Source organism: Peromyscus maniculatus, chromosome X (assembly GCF_049852395.1).
Source record: "Peromyscus maniculatus bairdii isolate BWxNUB_F1_BW_parent chromosome X, HU_Pman_BW_mat_3.1, whole genome shotgun sequence".
Lineage (NCBI taxonomy): Eukaryota > Metazoa > Chordata > Mammalia > Rodentia > Cricetidae > Peromyscus > Peromyscus maniculatus.
Window position 1 is genome coordinate 64,301,100 of NC_134875.1, and position 17,433 is coordinate 64,318,532.

The following is a 17,433-nucleotide window of genomic DNA, read 5'->3' on the forward strand; positions in this document are numbered from 1 at the left end:
GCTGCAGTTATTATTCAATTCTGGCATAATATAATATTCACATTTATATCTTTATAGAATTTGTATGTCTAATCTTGGCATTTTGTTGTTCCTTGGTCATATGACACCACAGTGGCTCTCTGTGTGCTAACTTTTCAAAGTAAGGGAAGTCTTGACTTCTCATTCTTTTTATTATCTTTCCACTCCATACTTTGCTCATCAATATGTTTCTGTGTAGGGCAGAGGTATATGGCATGTAATTGTCTGAGTGTACAGTGGGAAGAAGCTTGTAATCTGAATTGTGTCCAATTCCTTTAGCCCACCAAATCTTGTTGACCTTTTTAAGTTTACTTTGTTTTGAATATCTTGTTCCTGTGTAGTACAGGGACAGATGTTTGAGGAATGTCTCATAGCCTCATGAAGAGACCTCTGGCTTCTTTATGTGTCACAACCTCCAAGGCATAAGGAAGACCTTCAAGTAGATAAGGATATCTCCCTAAAAGCAGGGGGAATAGTATGTTCAGGACCATCCTGGGGAAGCTTAGAATCAACATTACTGGGAGAAGGCATAAATGATTGATAAGGAATTTTCCATCAATCCAATATCCCCAAATAGTACAAATATTAAAAGGCCTTCAAGTATGCAACAGGTGGAGATAAAAACCAAAGTTGGCATGTCACCCACCATGCAACTCAGCTTTGCTGGATGTTTGTCAAGCAGCTGTGCTGGCATTATGATTTCTGCCATTGCATTCAGACATGGCTGTGCCACTGAATAAAAAGGGAAAAGGATGAAAGCAAGATGAGAAATGGCTTTTCTCTTTCTCCATTTTCTTATTCAGTGCGAGAAACTAAGCCACTCCCACTACCATGCCTTCTCCACTGTGATGGACTCTACCTTCAAACTATGAACCAAAATAAACCCATTCCATCTTAGGTTGCTTTTTGTTATGATATTAGATACAACAAGAGAAAAAAAAAACTAACAGGTGAAATGAGGACTGAGAAGTAGGGTTGTTGCTGAAGAAAACTTACTCATATGGTCCTAGGGGTTGGGAGGTGGTTTATGGGAACAATAAATAGGGCTTTAGAATTGTGTTTTAGAGAAGGCATAATAAGCCTTGCTAGTGAGAGTAAGAAGACAAGAATGCTAATAGAACTGTGAACATGGAATTCTCAGCTCACAAAATTGAAACTCCGTCAGTAATTGGGCTAGAGACCATTTACATCACAATTTGGCAAAGAACCTGACTTCATTTTATTTTTGTATTGAAAGCTTAAATTAAGCTTAATTAAAAAGAATTGGAAAATTTGTTTGTTGGAAAAAAATTAAAGGTGATGTCAGTGATATTTTATTTGTGTACCCAATAAAGTTTATCTGGAGATCAGAGGAAAAAGCTAGCCCCTATACTAAACATAGAAGTCAGGTAATGGTAGCACATGCCTTTAATCCGAGGCAGAGATTCATCCAGATCTTGTGAGTTCAAGGACACACTGGGAACAGAACCAGTCATGGTGGCACATGCCTTTAATTCCCAACATTAGTGAACCATAAAGAATCTGGAGGTCTGCACAAACAGACAGGAAGTGATAGAGCTGGGCAGAAAGAGGAAGATATGTACCTGGGTGGTGAGAGGAAGTGAGATGGAGGGCACAGAAAGGATACAGTAAGTAGATCTCTCTTTGGCTGAGGATGTCAGAGTTGTTAAGAATACGGCTGGCTTCTTTCTGCTTCCCTGATCTCTCAGTTTTCACCCCAATATCTGGCTTTTTATTATTATTATTATTAATAAGACCTTTTAAGATTCATCTTACAGGCAACAAATCAAATCCTTGTTGTGAAAGCTTTGTCAAGTGTGCAATTTGGTGAAGAAAGGAATATTGACAAGTTTAAAGTTGTGAACAAGGAAAGTGTAATGAAAACAAATATCCTTAAAGAGATTAGCACAATCAAGAGAAAGATTAAAAGGTCCACTAAGACAGCAGAAAAGATGTCTTGATTGTGAAATTTAATCCACTGAAGGCTCCAGTTTATAAAAATGCAAATTCAATTGAAAAGGAGGAAAGCAAACTGATAATATTACTGAAGTGGTCCACTGCTCAAAATCAATTGCATAAGCAGGAATTTGTGTGGATTCAACCTCCAAGAACATACAGAAGCCACTGTAGGAAAAAGGAATCGAATTCACTGTCAAGTCTACAGGAGAACTTGACAGCATTGTCCATGTGATGCTGCTGATTTTGTAGGCATGCAAAATACAAGTGTTACAAAGCTGTGGATGCTTTCAATAAGGTTTGCCAAAGTTGATAAGTTCAGTCATAATCTAATTACCTGCAGGGAGATTATATGAAATTATGAAGATGAAGCCTTGAATGAGATAGTTTGGATCATTGAAGCCTAAATGGGATGCCTTTATCAAACCCTTCCCCTCAAGGTTCAGCAATCTATGTAGAAGATATGGCAGAAATATTGTAAGAGATAGAAGTGGTGGGTGACTCCAAGTAAACTACATCTTTTACATACAACAGGAATGATGTACATAATGAATTAATAGACCCTGTGATACCATGCACAAGACTCACATAGGTACAAAGCAGACAAAATCCCAGCACTGAGAAGAAGTATACTTTATGACCCCCTAAGAAACTATTTGCAGTTGTTTCATGTTGGGAAAGGTAAAATCAGTTTTCTCCAATGGACTGCAACTGAATATAGCAACTACCCTGCACAGCAGACCCTATGACCATGTTGTATGAAAAAAAATTAATAAATATTTTAAGATAATGTTTTATAAAAATAAAAGTGTCAAATAAACAAACACAGTAATTGATAGCAGGTAATTTTCTTTTGATTTTTTTTATTTTATTTTACAATACTATTCAGTTCTACATAATAGCCACAGATTCCCTAGTTCTCTCCCTTCCTGCCCCCCCCAGCCCACCCCCAATTCCCACCTCCTCCAGATCATGGTCTCCCCTGAGGACTGGGATTGACCTGATAGACTCAGTCCAGGCAGGTCCAGTCCCCTCCTCCCAGATTGAGCCAAGTGTCCCTGCATAAGTCCCAGGTTTCAAACAGCTAACTCATGCAATGAGCCCAGGACCTGGTACCACTGCCTAGATGCCTCCCAAACAGATCAAGCCAATCAATTGTCTCACCTATTCAGGGGGCCTGATCCAGTTGGGGGCCCCTCAGCCTTTGGCTCATAGTTCATGTATTTCCATTCGTTTGGTTATTTGTCCCTGTGCTTTATCCAACCTTGGTTGCAACAATTCTTGCTCATATAAACCCTCCTCTTTCTTACTAATTAGACTTCCAGCGCTCCACCCGGAGCCTAGCTGTGGATGTCTGCATCTAGATTCCTCAGTCCTTGGATGGGGGTTCTGGCCCAACTATTAGGGTGTTTGGCCATCCCATCACCAGAGTAGGTCAGTCCCGGTTGTCTCTCGACCATGATAGCAGGTAATTTTTAAAGAGAAAATATAGTCACTTCTTAAAATTCTCTAGTACTCAGCTCTTAACATGTTAACAATAATGAAATTATTCAAAATCAAAATAATGTGCTAGAAAGATGATTTAACAGTTAAGAACACTAGCTGTCTTTACAGAGGATTTCAGTTCAATTTCTAGCACCTGCTTGATGTATTTCTACAGTTTGTAACTTCATTTCAAAGTATTCTGATGATTTCCACTAGTCTCTGTAGGCACTAGTCATGTTTGTGGTACCCAGACACACATGCAGGCAAACATCCATACACATAAAATAAAATACATTAAAATTCTTGTACAAATAACATCAAGGCTGCTTTAGCCAAATGTGGTTGCTCATAACCATACACAAGCACTCAGCAAGCAGAGGAAGGTAGATTACACATTCAAGAAAATTCTTCAATTCATAGAAAGTTATTTTTTGATTCTAGAATTTTTTAAATTTTATTTATTTTATTTTACAATACCATTCAGTTCTACATATCAGCCACGGGTTCCCCTATTCTCTCCCCTCCCACCCCCTCCCCTTACCCCCAGCCTACCCCCCATTCCCACCTCCTCCAGGGCAAAGCCTTCCCCGAGGACTGCGATCAACCTGGTAGACTCAGTCCAGGCAGGTCCAGTCCCTTCCTCCCAGACTGAGCCAAGTGTCCCTGCATAAATCCCAGGTTTCAAACAGCTAACTCATGCAACGAGCCCAGGACTTGGTCTCACTGCCTAGTTGACTCCCAAACTGATCAAGCCAATCAACTGTCACACTTATTCAGAGGGCCTGATCCAGCTGGGGGCCCCTCAGCCTTTGGTTCATAGTTCATGTGTTTCCATTCATTTGGCTAATTTTTTTTCAATAATTGAGTAAAACCGAAATTTATTATAAGCCACAGTCATCCTAGGGACCTCCATGCTATATATATAGCCTCCATGGTTCTATGGGTTGTGGTCTGATTGTTCTTTATTTTATATCTAGAATCCACTTATGAGTGAGTACATACCATGACTGTCTTTCTGGGTTTGGGTTACCTCACTCAGGATGATTTTTTTCTAGTTCCATCCATTTGCCTGCAAATTTCATGCTTTCATTGTTTTTCTCTGCTGAGTAGTACTCCATTGTGTATATGTACCACATTTTTTTCATCCATTCTTCCATTGATGGGCATCTAGGTATCTGAGATACCACCTTACACCTGTCAGAATGGCTACGATCAAAAACACCAATGACAGTCAATGTTGGAGAGGATGTGGAGCAAAGGGAACACTCCTCCACTGTTGGTGGGAATGTAAACTTGTACAGCCACTGTGGAAATCAGTATGGTGGTTTCTCAGAAAATTAGGAATTGAACTACCTCAAGACCCAGCCATCCCACTCTTGGGCATATACCCAAGGAATGCTGATTCATACCATAAAGATACATGCTCAGCTATGTTCATAGCAGCACTATTTGTAATAGCCAGAACCTGGATTCTAGATGTTTTTAATAAAAAACCTGGTACCAGATATTGGAGTAAAAGCTGAAGGATCAGAGAAGCAGAGCAAGCCACTGCCACCACCTATTATCTCACCAACTCCATGAATCCTCTGACTGAAATCCTCTGAGTTTTCACCTGAAAGTGTCTCAGATAAACTACCTTAGTTCCTGTTTTCTCATGCCTTACATACCTTTCTCTACCCTGCCATCACTTCCTGGGATTAAAGCTGTGTGTGCTTCCCAGTACTGGGATTAAAGTGTGTACCACCTGACTGGATCTGTTTCCAGTGTGGCCTTGAACTCACAGAGATTCAGACAGATTTCTGCCTCCTGAGTGATAGGATTAAGGGTGTGTGCCACCACTGCCTGACCTCTATATCCAATCTAATGGCTCTGTTCTCTGATCCTTAGGCAAGTTAATTAGGATACACAATATATCACCACAGAAAGTTGTACAATAGCCTGGGTATATGACACCCTGTCTTCAAGCAAATAAACACACAATTTAAAAATAAGTGTAATCCTTTTTTATTTAAAAAGTCTTTAAAAATTTCAAGATTGTCATATGATTAACTTTCAAGAAACTATGTGCCCTTCTTACGGTTTTCTTTCTTAATTGTTAAATATTTTAGAAAATTTATATTTTATTATAATATTAATGCTGGTTTTCAACTTAAAATGTACTTAGGTATGAAATATAAAGTGCTCAGAAGTGATTTACAAGGTATGTCATGAAAAGGATTAGTTTAATAAGTTTTAAATTTTCTTATAGTACCTTTATAAATTTTCTTCTTCATAAAAAATTTGAAACATGCCATAGACTCTCCAAGAAGTATATTTATCCAATACTATTGGTATACTAGACTGCTTTGGTTAAAATTGAAGTATAGAAATTAAATATAAAATTAAATATAAAAACTTTATTCTGTTTAGCAAATTCAAAACTGACTAAAAAGAGTAATGAGACAATAACTCTGATATTGTACATAGCTCTAGTCTCCTTGAAGTAAGCAGAACTGATTTTTGGCACTTTTCTAAACAAAGTACGTTTGTTGAAGCCAGGCAAATCTTAAGCAAGTATGTTCTTTCAGGAACTCAAGAATGTATATTGCACCACTCAATAAGGGGAAAACGAAAGCTTCAAGTTAGAGTATCATGCTGGCTGGACATTTACTTTTTGCTGTGGAGAAAAAAATGTTTGTGAAGAAAAGAGTTGACAATTTAATGGTAGCTACTTTCCCCCAGTGTCCCTTGTATATGACGAGGCTTCCTTATTAAAGGCATCTGCTATTTTTGCTGACTCCTTCAAACAGCCCTTAAATGTGTTTGGCCCTTTCAGATACATCTGAAAAAAGGATGACCTGTTGACAGCAATTACTAGAGAGAGGTTTTCCAAATAAAATTGCACGCTGTGTCCTAACTTTTACCTAAGAAATTCTGAATTCATTGTTCCAGAGAAATGTACCAGGGCCCCATAAAGATCTTAGAAATACTAACAATGCCTCTACTTCATTTCTTGCTGATTTCATGGTAAACGCTTGTAGCTGAAAGTTTTCCTGTGTCCCGCCTGGTCCAAAGATGCTCAGACCTAAGTAAACATACAAAGGATTAAATTAATTAAAACTGCTTGGCCATTAGCTCAGTCTAACTACTGACTAGCTCTTACACTTAAACTCAGCCCATTTCTGTTAATCTATATGTCACCACGTGTTCTGTGGCTTTACCTGTGTGCCATTACATGTTGCTCCCTGAACGGTGGGCTGGCATCTCCTGATTCAGCCTTCATCTTCCCAGAATTCTCTTTGTCTGTTTATTATGCCTATACTTCCTGACTGGCTACTGGCCAATCAGCGTTTTATTAAACCAGTGTACAAAATCATTATCCCACAGCAAATGCTTACCATAGATTCTGTCTCATAGCTCATTGCAGTGGAACCTTAGCAATAATGAAATAACTTTTAAGTAGTTAGGCTTTCTATCCACTAGACATCAGTGTATTAAATGCATAGGGCAGTTAGCAGACATAGGATTTGCTACAAGCATCTATGTCACTGGAGGAGCTGCAACATTTTCTTGTCTCCAATCACCAATATGTCCTTTCTGAAAACACATAGTAAGCATCTCTCTTCAAACCCCTCATGTTAAACAGAAATAGACTTTCAAAAGGAAGTCTGCTTGACTCCAAAATCATCAGTGGGTCAAAGATCCTCAGCTGTATTAAATAGTGTCAGGGATACACTAATAGCCACCTTTTGTGAGAAACAAAGTTTCAGTCAATAACTAACAGGATTTCATTCTCTTTGCTTTGTCCTTAGAAGCTAAATAATTCAATTCTTCCACACCAATGACCTTCACTTAATTGGAAATCATGATGACACTAGTATAGCCTGTGAATTAAATAAGAGAGTTATCATTTCTAAGATCATTATAATGGTCTGATGCCAAATAATTTGTGTTACCTATTTTGTAAATACAGTAAATACATACAATCTTTTTGAAAAGGACTATTATATAGAAAAATTTAATTTTTAAATGAGCAGTATAATTAAGTTAAAAATCTATACAATGCACATTTAAATTTTCTCTGGAAGATAAACAAGTGTCATTATCACTGTCAAAATGAACATCCATACACATTTAAAAATGAATTCTATTCACAAGGATATACAGTTTAAATATGTATTTGTGATTTTCATTGATTTTCCTAACAATTCACATTTTGAATACTTTTTCATTTCTCTTACTCACCTTTGATAATTTTTAGATATGTTACCCCACAACTGGTGCTAAATAAGGTCTAATAATCTAAGTATAAAATAATTTACAAAACGAAGATACTACTAAAAATATTCTAGTGGAATCAACATAAGGCATGAATGACAACATGATTTACAAATAGTCCCAAATGGTAGCATAGGCAATATTTACAGTATTCATAAAATATTCTCAAAAATAGCAGTCTAAATTTTCATGAAAAAACACTTGGGAAATTACTATACTACAAATCAAAACTTAATCATGTGACTACATGGTTAAATTAATCATTAGAAGTATCATTTAGGTCTCAATAAATTATTAAATTAAAAATTCTAATGTTATTTTATAGTATTTGGATTTTCTTTCTTAAAGAGTAACTAAACTAACTTTCAGTGGACTCCAGCAAGGTTTCAGTTTGGGAATCTTCATTGCCAAGTGGAAATTTCTGGGCTGCCTGCTTTTCCAAGAAGATTGATCATTTTTTCTCAGGTCCGTAATGAGTTTTCATGAGCCATAGAGGCCCAAAAGTGTGTCCCTGAGGGAAATGTTGTTGTATATATTCATTATGCACATCAATGGTTGTTTGAATTATTTAACAATATTTGGAGCCTATAAGCACGAAATGCGTTTTAAGCACAATTCACATTTTGGCCTAGGCTGGCCTGGAGCTCACTGTGTAGCTGAGGATTGCCTCAAACTATTATATGAATAATAGGTTTTAATTTGAAAGTTAAAAGAATATGTTACAAATTCCATTTTATCCACTGTGTGGGATCCACCATCACTTTTTCCCCAGGGTACTCTTGAACATGGAGAAGTGAGAAATATTTAGATGGAAGTATAGAGGGAGAGAGACAGAAACACAGGATAGCTTTGGGAGGACCTGGATCAAAACCCGATGGCCGCTTCTATCTCTGCTAAAGGGCATTTCAAGGAATGCCAAAGGGTAGAGCAAAAGACCTCCCCCTTGCTAGTTCAAAGCATACAGCACTACACAGCCAAGTGAAAACCATTCCAAACATCTGGTAAATATGCACATGGTCAATCCATCCCCTTATGGAGCCGTATTGTATAAAACAAGCTCAGATCCTGCTAGGAAATCTCTGTGGACCCCAACAACATACCACTTGAAATTTTAGTCTGTTAAACCAGTTCAAAGGTTTAATAGTTGTAAGTTTGTAGAAAAGATTCAGCAAATTATATTTTAAACAATTTGGCTTTTAAAATATCAATATTTATTAAAATTTAGCATCATAATATCAACATTCAGAGTCCTTACTGTTTTTTCTCAAGTAATATTTTCTATTTTTCATAAACAATTTCTTATATTTAGACAATGTATTTTGATTTTATATATCCCTCCCTATTCCTCTCCAACTCCCTTTAGTGATCCCCAACTATTGTCTCAAGATTCATGTCTTCTTAATATTTTTTGTTATCAATCTTCCCTAGTCAAATTAGGCCTCCATGTGCATAAGTGTGTGTCTATCCACTAAAGCATGGGCAATCTAACAGCAAACACATCTCCAAAGGAGAGTGATTTCCCCCCCTAAGCTACCATCAATTTTCAATAACTCCTTTGCCATAGATTGGGCCTCTGAGATATTACCTGGCTTAATCATGTGCAGTAAACCACATCTGCTTTGAGTTAATGTGTCAAGTCCAGAGGATGGAATTTCACAGCCCTCCTCCCAATATACTGGCTCTTGCATTCTTTTTGCCTCCTCTTCTACAATATTTACCCAGTCTTTCATGGGAGGAGACTTATGTAACTCATCTATATCTCAGCACTCACAGATACTTATCCTCAGCATATTGAAATGTTATGCATTTTACATATTATAGAAAGAAACTTCTCTTACCAAAACTGAGAGCAGAACAAATATATGGGTATAAATATAAATATGTAGAAGGCAGTTTGACAGAATGAGTATTTAGCAAAACAACAGCAGCAGATCTGTGCTAAGGCTTATGATCTCTCTAGCCACAGGCTTTTCAGCAGGATTACCATACCATGCATGAAATGTCTTGTTTTGAGTGGGCCTCAGATACAATCTAAAAGTAATACTACTTGGTAAAACAGGAAGTACAAACAAGTGACTTCCAAAAAAATTGAGAAGTGACAGAATCAGCTGGCTGCCTGGACAGTCACCTGAGGTTTCTCTGCAACATTAGGGTATCCGTGTTTGGCCTACAGACCTAGCATATCTGACAGACTCATCTGTTAAGCAGGATTTTCTAAAGAGCTTTCCTACCTTGTCTTGACAAGGATCGCCAATTCTTGTGTCCTGCTTGTTCATACTGTCAGCAGTCAAAGTGAGAGCACATTTTTTTGCCCAGTGGCTAACATTTTCCACAATGAAAGTAAACTACTTATGGAGTTTCTTCAAAGCCTATCATCTTCTCTGAAGTAGATTGGTGCTGCCAGGTGTAGACATGTCTCACAACCATAAAAAAAAGAAAAAAAATCTGTTGTTAAAGCATATTAAATGACATATTCTGCAGATCTCTGAAGTGTTTGAAGATGACCTGTATATCTAAACTATATCTCTGCTTGATCTTGAAAACACATCTAATATCACTACAAGTCCAATTGTAATGACTAACTACTAACCTGCATCTCTTTACTATCCTAAATAGTTGGTAATAATAACTTTTCAATGACTAGCAAATTGCACTACATTGTTAAATGAACTGTATAGGTACAATACCTTGAACAAGATTAGAAATATATATATATATATGTATATATATATATCATTTTCTAACAAAATCAATCTCAAATTTGTATCAATATACATAATTTGTATACAATATACAAAAATCCAATCTAATGTAAAATATTTAAAACTAGTAGTTGTCTTCTAAAAGTAGATTCAATAATCTACCTTTTTATCTTACCATATCTATATAAATCAATCTAAAACTTGTAGAAATATACATAATTTATATACAATATACAAAAATTCATTCCACTGTAAAATATGTGAAACTAGTAGCTGCCTTCTAAAAGTAGATTCAATAATCTTTTTATCTTATCATATGCATATAAATCAATCTCAAATTTGTATCAATATACGTAATTTGTATATAATATACAAAACTCCAATCCAATGTAAAATATTTAAAATTAGTAGTTGCCTTTTAAAAGTAGATTCAATAATCTACCTTTTAATTTTATCATATCCATATTCTCTCTTTTTATCTTTTCAGAGTACATTTAATAATCTTCCCATTATTCTATCATTTCTACATCTTCTGTTTGCAGAGTATATTCAGTAATCTAATTTTTATCTAAATCTTCTTTTTTTCAAACAAGAACCTTAAATTTATTCTTTGTTTAGCCTTTTTCCTGACCATTAACAATAACAACTTGTAACCAATCATCCTAAGCAATGACAATTATCCAAAACCCATTGAAAGACAAAAAAACCACCAGCCCCTTCTATTGGGAATGTAGGGGTTGTGTTCTTAAAATTACTTCCTGCTGTCTGGGGGGGGGTAACAGCATCTTTAGGGGATCCTGATAAGAAAAATTTTGGGGTTAATTGTCAAGTTCCGGGAGAGGTAGCTGTATCATTTGATGCCCAGTCTCTGCATAATGTAAAAATTCAGGGCTTGTCTCAAGTCCTTGCTTGAGTAGTGTGAAAGGCTGGATCATCTCATCAGGTTATCTCGAATTGTCCTGAGCAGTTTGTTGTCCAAAGACGATCTTTGGGTGATATTTGTTAGCTTAGTGGTATTATCATTGTCCTGATGAATTTTCAAGTTGAGGCCACATCATCTTTTGGAGACTTCAAATTTTCTGTTTGGCGTCATCATGATTTCCTGTAGAAAAGTGATAGAGACTCAAAAACAAAAACATGTACAGGCATCTAGATGAAGCCTTTATTCTAGAATTAGTACTCTATATGACCATTAATATAATTATAATAGTTTAATATATATTAATCTTATATATTTTGATATAAAATTCATATCTTAAGAAAACTTTTAAAGAATCAAAATAGAACCAAAGAATTATGAGATTAGTGGCAATGGAATATTCCCTTAATTTTGGTTATTTTCTGTCTGTCCCATATCAGATGGCTCTTCTTACATAATACAGAGAATTTACATTTTCCTTTTAACAAACATGTTTAGGTTTAGAGGAGAGAGCCATGCTCCAACTCCAAAGCCAGTTTGAATTTTTAATTGAACTTGGATTACCTAAAGACCATTTGTGTTAAGCATCTGTAGAGAACAGCAGAAACAAACATTTAGGAAGACTTATGAAATTTTATATGTGATATGGCAACAGTCCAATTTACTCATTTTCTTGGAAATTTTTGTTCTGGATGTTTTGTCCTTTTTCTTCAGATGTCTCATTTGTCCAGTGTTCTTCAGATTTCTTAGCCTTCATTCTCCTAAAAGACAAAAACAAAAACCTTTCCCCAACACTAACTTTGGGGAGGTTCCCTTTTGGCAAGTTATATCTGATTCAGTGAAAAGCATTGGTTAGTTTAATAAGTTAATTTAAATTGAATGGCCATGCTGGTTGATGAACTATCACCTCTTCCAATTAAGAGGTCTCTCTTGTTCAAATCAAACCTTTATCAATTGTGATGGTATCCACAGCTTACCTTCTCCTGTAGAAACAATAGCAAAACCTTGTCCCCAATGTAATACATATCCTGGTTTCCATTCTGAGGCCATCACATCTTTAAAGTATATAGGCTGATTTAATTCTGTAGTGTTTTCTATTATCCAGTGTCTATCCACTATTCTCATTAGCATTGAGAAAATTAAAAGTTGATAGAGGATTATGTAATCTATTTCTGGGGGGTTTTGTTATCCCTTTCTGTTTATTTATCATAAACTTTACAGTTTGATTTGATCTTTCTGTAACTGCTTGGCCTGTGGGATTGTGTGGTATACGTGTAATAGGCTTTATATTTTTTTTTTGGTTTTTTATTATTATTATTATTATTATTATTATTTTATAACACCATTCAGTTCAACATAATAGCCACAGAATCCCCTGTTCTCCCCCTCTCGCCCACCCCTCCCCCCAGCCCACCCCCCATTCCCACCTCCTCCAGATCAAGGTCTCCCCCGAGGACCGGGGTTGACCTGGTAGACTCAGTCCAGGCAGGTCCATTCCCCCCTCCCAGACCGAGCCAAGTGTCCCTGCATAAGTCCCAGGATTCAAACAGCCAACTCATGCAACGAGCCCAGGACCTGGCACCAATGCACAGCTGCCTCCCAAACAGATCAAGCCAAATGACTGTCTCACCCGTTCAGGTGGCCTGATCCAGTTGGGGGCCCCTCAGCCTTTGGTTCATAGATCCTGTGCTTCCATTCATTTGGTTATTTGTCCCGGTGCTTTATCCAACCTTGGCTTCAACAATTCTCGCTCATATAAATCCTCTTCTTACTCACTAATTAGACTCCCAGTGCTCCACCAGGGGCCCAGCCGTGGATGTCTGCCTTCAGATTCCTCAGTCCTTGGATGGGGTTTATGGCACCACTATTTGGGTGTCTGGCCATCCCATCACCAGAGTAGGTCAGTTCCTGCCGTCTCGCGACCATTGCCAGCAGTCTTTTGAGGGGGTATCTTTGTGAATCTCCGTGGGCCTCCCTAGCTCTCTGCTTCCTCCCCTTCTCACCTTCTCATGTGGTCTTCATTTACCATGGTCTCCTATTCCTTGTTCTCCCTCTCTTTTCTTGATCCAGCTAGGATCTCCCACTCTTTCCCTCGACTGTCGCCCTTCATTGTTCCCACTGAGACAAACAATCAATCAATGGGACCTCTTGAAACTGAGAAGCTTTTGTAGAGCAAAGGATATGGTCAACAAGGCAAAGCGACAGCTTACAGAATGGGAAAAGATCTTCACCAACCCCACATCTGACAGAGGACTGATATCCAGAATATATAAGGAATTCAAGAAATTAGACATCAAAAGGACCAACAGTCCAATTGAGAAGTGGGCTTTAGAACTAAACAGAGAATTCTCAACAGAGGAATCCCAAATGGCTGAAAGACATTTAAGGAATTGCTCAACTTCCCTAATCATCAGGGAAATGCAAATCAAGACAACTCTGAGATACCACCTTACGCCTGTCAGAGTGGCTAAGATCAAAAACACTGAAGACACTTTATGCTGGAGAGGATGTGGAACTAGGGGAACTCTCCTCCACTGCTGGTGGGAATGCAAGCTTGTACAACCACTTTGGAAATCAATATGGCGCTTTCTTAGAAAATTGGGAATCAATCTCCCCCAAGATCCAGCTATACCACTCCTGGGCATATACCCAAGAAATGCTCAATCATACCACAAGAGCACTTGCTCAGCTATGTTCATATCAGCATTGTTTGTAATAGCCAAAACCTGGAAACAACCTAAATGCCCTTCAACTGAAGAATGGATAAATAAATTGTGGCACATATACACAATGGAATACTACTCAGCAGAGAAAAACAACGACATCACAAGGTTTGCAGGCAAATGGATGGATCTAGAAAAAATCATCCTGAGTGAGGTAACCCAGACTCAGAAAGACAAATATGGTATGTACTCACTCATAGGAAGATGCTAGATGTGGAACAAGGATGACTAGACTGCTACTCACATCACCAGTGAGGCTACCTGGAAAACGGGACCCCAAAAAAAGACACGGAGAAATGGACAAGATCTACATGAATAGCCTGGCTTTATATTTTAATAAGCAAAAAACTGTTTCATTTTACCAGAGACATATGCTGGAGCATTGTCTGTTTTAATTTGTACAGGTATACCCATGAAGGCTATAACTTCTAGCAAATGTGTGATTACAGAGTCAGTCGTTTTGGAACTCAGAGCAGTTGCCAATTGAAATCCTGAATAGGTATCAATGTTATGGTGTATATATTTCAATTTTCCAAATTCTACAAAAGGAAACACATGCATCTGCCAGATTTCATTCCTCTGAGTACCCTTTGGGTTACATCCTGCTAGTAGTGGAGTCTGATTGTAAAAAGAACAAGTAGGACATTTCCTTATAATTTCTTTGGCTTGTTGCCAGGTTATGGAAAAATCCTTTTTAAACCTTTACTATTGACATGAAGTTTGTTATGAAATTCTGAGGCCTCCAGCACATTTCTTATCAATAGTTAATCAATTTCTTCATCACTTTGTGGCAGACCCGTATGGGATTAGATGATAGTTGAATATAAGGGATGATTATTATTCCTGATTATAACTTGTAACTGAATAAATAACAAAGTTAATTCTGATTCATCAGGGATAAATTCTGCTATTTCAATATGTAAAACCACTCTTTCAGCATACTGAGGGTCAGTAATTATGTGGAAATTTTCTGAAAAATCTATTAATATCATCAGAATAGCATATAATTCTGATTTTTGAAATAGATTATAAGGACTTTGAACCAATTTACTTAAATTTTCTGATTTGTAACCTGCCTTTCCTTGTTTGTTTGCATCTGCATAAAATATAGGGGCTCCAGATATCGATGTTTTCCATACAATGAGAGGCAGGATCTAATTATCTCTCTGGATAAGTTTAATTCTATCACTTTTGGGATATTTGTTGAATGATTGTAGGTCACAAAACAAATAGTGGACCATAAAAGGGGGAAAAACAAGATCTTGGCAAGAAAGGGTTAAAAAAAAGAATAATAGAATACATGTGACATGAGAGCAGAATATTAGATACTGGGGCTAGAATGAGGAAAGAGACCAGTGGGAGTAGGGCAGGTGGACAGAGGATCATAATAGAAGGATCAACAGAAACAAAGTATGTATGAAAATACCTTACTGAAATCCAGTAGTTCATATAATAATTAAAAACAAAACTAATAATGAACAGTAATATTTAAAACTAAAACTGAAAGATATAAGTACCCAAGAGCATCCTAAAACACAACAAAATGCTATTTGGGAATCTCAAAAAATGTATTTAAGGGGAAATATTGTTATGATTCTCAGGTATGACCCAACTTCACTCATGAACTGAAGAGATCTTCTTATTTTAATTCTAAGTAACTGAGAATGCAAATATATACAACAGCCCAGACCCAAACAAAACTTATTATTTTGTTTTTTGTAGTATTGCCAAAGTAATTGCTACTTGGTAGAGACCTATCGTTACATACATAATTTTAAAGACTTGAATAATTTTTCTCATGTTTTATAGGGCAGATATCATGGTTAGTTTTGTTTTCAACTGGAAACACCTCTGAAGAGAGAATTTCAATTGAGCAATTACCTCTACTAGATTTTCCTGTGGGTATTACTCTGTGGGGCATTTAAAAAATTAATTTATGTGGGAGGGCCTAGACTACTGTAGCAATATCAATGCTGGGCAATTAGTCCTAGGCTATATAAGAAAGCTAGTTGAATAAGCCAGAGTTGGCAAGCCAGAATGCATGCTTTTTGTTTCAGTTTCTGTCTTCATGTTTCTGTCTTAAGTGCCTCCCCTGACTTTCCCCAGTGATGGATTTTTACCTGGAAGCATAGAATGAAATAAACTTTTTCCCATCCAAGTTACTTTTGGTCATGGTATTTATCACAGTAAAAGAAAAGCAAATTAGAGAATAATTATAGAGAGAGGTTTTTAAATCTTTTGTAGTAATATTTAGCACTTAATGGCTAGTAGCAAATGAAGATATTTAGCTTCATTGACAAACAATTGAATAGAACCATAAAAAACATATTTCAATGAAGCCCATGCTGCAAACATAGAAACACATATATTTATAAATGAGTATATTTTTGTACAGATGAAAAAAAACAATGTTTTATCCATTGACACACTAAATGAGGAATGTTGCCAATGACACTACTGGATGCTAACTGCTGTTGTGGGGCTCTTGACTGTTCACCAAGAGAAAGCTTTGCCTGAGTTTTATTTTTTTATATTCTGCTCCCATTTGTAGTCATGTTTAATAAAATATTCTATGTCTATTTCAAATGCTTGTAGATTTCCCCTAAAGTAATATTTTAGTAATATGTCTTCTAAAAGAGCCTGAAATATTTTGGTTTGGTTCCAGTATTCCAGTTTAGACTCACTATCACTAGAACAGGATATATGTAGACATGCCACGGTGCTTCAATATCCATACAATTGACCTTTGTTAAAATCAGAAGCTCCTGAAAGAATGTGTTCTTGATTTTTCTCATAATATATAACTTTGAATTATTTTTCTTTAATTATTTCTTCTAGAGTTGTTTGACGTAGTCCTTCATAAAATCTTTTTGTCTTTATCACGCAAGTATTTTCACAATCTGTTGAGTTATTTTCTGAAGATCAGTTCTCAGAACTGTAATGATTAATATTGGTTGTTAATTTTACCAGACTCAGAATCAAAGTTGAAACAGTCCTCTGGATATGTCTATGAGGGTGTATGTAAAGATTTAACTGAAGAAGAAAGACAACCCCGAATATGACAGGTACCTTTCATTTCTCTCTGCTTCCTGACTCCCAAGCCATATGACTAGCTGCCTCAATTTGGGACACAGTTCTTTCTCTGCCATGTATACTCTCAAGTGGTGAAACAAAGTAAACCTTTCCTTCCTTAAGTTGCTAGACATTTTGTAAATGCAACAAAAAAAGTAACTGATACAAGTACTAATTTAATTATTAGGTGATAATCCTGAGCTACGACTCCCCAGGCTGTTAAATTTTTATATCAAAGATTCCATTCTCAAACAGCTTATTTTCTTTGTTTACAAAACTACTTCAGAAAGTTCCTTACTAT